The sequence below is a fragment of the Capra hircus genome, chromosome 2, assembly GCF_001704415.2.
Source record: "Capra hircus breed San Clemente chromosome 2, ASM170441v1, whole genome shotgun sequence".
NCBI classification, from domain to species: Eukaryota; Metazoa; Chordata; class Mammalia; order Artiodactyla; family Bovidae; genus Capra; species Capra hircus.
Genome location: NC_030809.1, coordinates 2,603,531 through 2,608,540, shown reverse-complemented (window position 1 = coordinate 2,608,540; position 5,010 = coordinate 2,603,531).

The following is a 5,010-nucleotide window of genomic DNA, read 5'->3' as shown; positions in this document are numbered from 1 at the left end:
TGTTGAAGTCCTTTTTGGTGGCTTTGGAACGTCGCGTTGAGGCCGCTGCTGCCTCGGAGGGGCCAGAGAGCTGTGCCGGCGTGCAGCGAGCACAGTGTTTTAATTGGGAAACAGGCCAGTTTAATCATGTAAGCGTTGTGTTATATAAAAAACAAAATGTTCTGTTTCTGTGGTCACATGCTGGTGGGAGAGAAGGAAGAGAAAGAATAATTTTACTTTATTTTTATTATTTTAGCATTTATTTACCTGGCTGCCTTGGGTCTTGGTTGCAACACATAGGATGCTTGTTGGACTCTGGGAGACCTCTCCTTGTGGCGCACGGATTCTTGGTTGTGGCCTGGGGGCTCAGTGGTTGTGGCTCACAGGTTTCGTTGCCCCCTGGCGTATGGGACCTTAGCTCCCTAGCCAGGTATTGAACCTGTGTCCCCTGCGTTGCAAGCTGACTCTTAACCACTGGGTCACTGGGGAAGTCCTGGGAAGTTTGATTTTAATGAGTGAATGAACATCTGAGTATCTTCAGGAAAAAAACAGGCATCTATTCATCCTGCCTGGTGGCTTATTTTGTTTAAAGTGACTTGGGAGATGGAGATAAGTACCAGTTTAAAAAAAGATACCTGCCCTCATTTTGAGGGCGCCTGGGTGGGATTCTGCCTGGCCTGTGTAAATGTGTACACGCTGCATCCTTAGCTGTTGCCCTGATGCCCGCTCTGCTTACTCACACATAGCCCAAGCAATCTGCTCGATTCTAGTTTTCACGTGTGTGCCAGAGTCTGCAAGAAGAAGCTGATGGAAGGGAAGTTATCTGCCTTTCCGTAAAATTCCTTATATTTCGGCTTTAACCGTAACTATGTTACTGAAAAGCATTTAAAGTAGCTGATGCTAATGGCACGGTCAAATCTCAGTCTCCTTAGATTTCAGCCTTTCTCAGTCTTAGGGCAGCACTTGCTTCTGACCAGCTACACTGAGCCTCTGCCTATGGCTTTTGAAACTGCTTCCTCTGAACCCTCTGATGTGTTTTCTTCCGTCTTCCTCCCTTCCTCTCCTTCTCTGCTCCTTTCTGTCTTCTGTGCTGCCGGCCGTGGCAGTGCGGGTCCTGGCGCTGGCCCGCCGGGGATCTCCTGCCTGGCCTGTTTGCTTGTCTTCCTCTTTTTCTGCGTGTATCCCAAGAGCCGTCTGTTTTCCCCACCTTCACTGTTCAGCACTCAGTTGTGTCCAACTCTTTGGGATCCCATGGACTGCAGCACGTCCGGCTTCCCTGTCCTTCACCATCTCCTGGAGGTAAAGCAAAATAAAATAAAAATAAAAATTTAAAATAAATGAGGGCAGGAAAGGGTAGGGGTGGGACACGGGCGTCTTGTGGATGTGGCCTTGTTAACTGGCTGGATTGTTGTCTCTGCTGCAAACTAAAGATGGCCTAAAAACTTTCCCTGTCGGTGGATGTGGGGACTGATGGGAGTTTTTCTTTACTGTGAAGAATGAAATGTACAGAGAGCCCTGTTGGGAGAGGGGTGTTGGCACTGTGTGAGTTAAGGAAGTGAGCTCCTCAGTAGTCTTATTCGTGTGGTCAGCGTACAGGATGCTTTGGTGTGAAATTTTGCTGCTGAAGAGTATCAGTGATTCTCAGTCTCTCTTGGGAATCATGTAGAATGGTCTGTGGGTTTTGCTCTAATTTCTCCTTTGTCTTTGACTGGTTGGGAGTCAGTGATTGGGAAACATGAATTGTAGTTAGAACATTCAGGATCAGTAAGAGCTTTTAAAAATTTTGGTAGTTTTCTTTGGCAGAGGGGTTTAAAAAATCATATATTATGCGCCACTGACCCTCTTAAAATTGTACAGCCTTTTAATTTAATAGCACTTTAAGAGTGGTGATAGCTGCTCCTCTTCTCTCATCCGTAGCAAAGAAACTTGGTGAGCAGGCTAATGTGCAGTTAACACAGTTTTATTGTTGTAAATTAGGAGATGTTGCTGTTCAGCTGCTAAGTTGCGATTAGGAGTGGTTCTCCAAAACAAGTTACAGAGTTAAACATTTCTGAAACCCAAGTAATTTTTGCTAGCCTTCTTCCAATATTTATCTTGCCTACAGTCTACAGCTGTAAGTTGCCAGTCATCTCGCCTTTCTCTTAGCTGCAGCATGTGGGACCTAGCTCCCTGACCAGGGATCAAACGCCAGGCCCCTCACATTGGGAGCACAGAGTCTTAGCCGTTGGATCACCAGGGAAGTCCCCTATAACTTGCCTTCTTTTTGATAAGAACTTATTACATAAGCTACAATTATCGGGCTTCCCTGGTAGCTCAGCTGGTAAAGAGTCCACCTGCAATGCAGGAGACCCTGGTTCAATTCCTGGGTCGGGAAGATCTCCTGGAGAAGGGATAGGCTACCCACTCCAGTATTCTTGGGCTTCCCTGGTGGCTCAGGTGGTGAAGAATTCACCTGCAATGCGGGAGGCCTGGCTTTGATCCCCATGCTGGGAAGGTCTGCGGGAGGAGGGCATGGCCACCCACTCCAGTATTCTTGCCTGGAGAATCCCATGGACAGAAGAGCCTGGTGGGCTGAGAGGAGCCTGGCAGGCTGCAGTCCATGGGGTCACAAAGAGTCAGACACTACTGAGCGACTTTCACATAGGGCTTCCCTGGGGGCTCAGATGGTAAAGAATCTGCCTACAGTGTGGGAGACCTGGGGTTGATCCCTGGGTTTGGAGGATCCCTGGAGGAGGGCATGGCAACCCACTCCAGTATTCTTGTCTGGAGAATCCCTATGGACAAAGGAGCCTGGAGAGCTACCGTCCATGGGGTTGCAGAGAGTCAGATACGACTGAATAACTAAGCACTGTTGCATAAGCTACAATTATCAGGATTATCCCCAAAATTACTTACAGCTTTCTGTTCATTTAAAATTTCGTTTTAAAGTCATGAATCTATTTTTTATTTGGAATGCTTTCTTCCCCTCTCAGAATCTGGTTTGTCTGAAATCTAAACTCCATAAAGCCTTCCCTGTTGACTTTGGCTACCCAGGACCTCCAAGTTTCCTGGCTACTAACCACACAATTTCCTGAATGATGTGTCCTCATATTTTATTATTTCAGTCATTCTTTGCCTCCCAGGGATCGTCAGACTGGTTTCTGAATTCCTCATGGTCCTAAGCATGACGCGGCCACTTGAATAAACAGTTCCCCGAATGGTTATACCTTCTCCGTAGAAGCCTTAGGACATTTGTCCCTTGTTTCTTAAGTTTCCACAGTGCCTTTGATGACTTAGTATGGAATTCTGATATATACATTTAAATTTATTTTAAGTTGGCGAATAACTGCTTTACAGTGTTATGTGGGTCTGTGCCGTGCAACAGCATGGATCCGCTGCATGTAGGCGTACCCCTGAGGCACACTCCCCTACTGTAATCCCACCATCTAGGTTGTCACTGAGCACCGGGCTGGGCTCCCTGTATTAAGGAATTCTTAAATTGATTGAAGTGCCAAGAGATAGTCCTAACCCACCTTTTCCTGTTGTGCCTGGAGCTCTGACAAACCTACTTTACCACTTTTTAAAAAATGCTCATAAAATCAATATGGGGAATGAGGGGTTTCCCTGATGGTCCAGTGGTGAAGACGCTGCACCCCCATGGCAGGGGATGCAGGTTCGATCCTGGTCAGGGAACTATGATCCTGTGTGCCATGGGGCAGGGCCAAAAGAAAAAAAGGAAAGGTATCTTTTTGATGTTATATTTATGTGTTCTTACATAAAGTAAAAGAACTTTGATTTCTTGGACTCAAAGTCCAAATATTCAAATATTGACAATTATCATTCTTGTCAATCATTACCTGACAATGATCAAAATAAGATAGATGGCATTCTGGGCACTTTTATTTGTTATAAAATATACACTGAGGATTCCACAATGGTCCACCAAGTAAGATTCTGAGCTACCACTGCAGGGAGTGTGGGTTTGATCCCTGTTTGGGGAGCTAAAATCTCATATGCCACTCCATGTGGCCAAAAAGTAAAAAAAGAAAAGGGAACTGCTTCAATTTTTGCTGCTGAGTTTTTTATTTTAAAAGACGATAGGTAAGTTACAAAAAATTGAAGCAATGCCCCCAAAATATTAAGGCAAATCTCCTTCAACACTTTCCCCAACCCTCTAGAGGTAAGAAAAAGAAATGCAAAAAAGCAAAACGGCTGTCTGAGGAGGCCTTACAGATAGCTGTGAAAAGAAGAGAATCGAAAAGCAAAGGAGAAAAGGAAAGATATACCCATTTGAATGCAGAGTTCCAAAGAAGAGCAAGGAGAGAGAAGAAGCCTTTCTCCTTGATCAATGCAAAGAAATAGAGGGAAACAATACGATGGAAAAGACTAGAGATCTCTTCAAGAAAATCAGAGATACCAAGGGAACATTTCATGCAAAGATGGGCTCAATAAAGGACAGAAATGGTATGGACCTAACAGAAGCAGAAGATATCAAGAGGCGGCAACAATAAACCGAAGAACTGTACAAAAAAGATTTTCACGACCCAGATAATCATGATGGTGTGATCATTCACCTAGAGCCAGACATCCTGGAATGTGAAGTCAAGTGGGCCTTAGGAAGCATCACTACAAACAAAGCTATTGAAGGTAATGGAATTCGAGTTGAGCTATTTCAAATCCTGAAAGATGATGCTGTGAAAATGCTGCACTCAATATGCCAGCAAATTTGGAAAACTCAGCAGTGGCCACAGGACTGGAAAAGGTCAGTTTTCATTCCAATTCCAAAGAAAGGCAATGCCAAAGAATTCTCAAACTACCACACAATTGCACTCATCTCACATGCTAGTAAAGTAATGCTCGAAATTCTCCAAGCCAGGCTTCAGCAATACATGAACCGTGAACTTCCAGATGTTCAAGCTGGTTTTAGAAAAGGCAGAGGAACTGGAGATCAAATTGCCAACATCCACTGGATCATCAAAAGAGCAAGAGAGTCCAGAAAAGCATCTGCTTTATTGACTATGCCAAAGCCTTTGACTGTGGATCACAATAAAC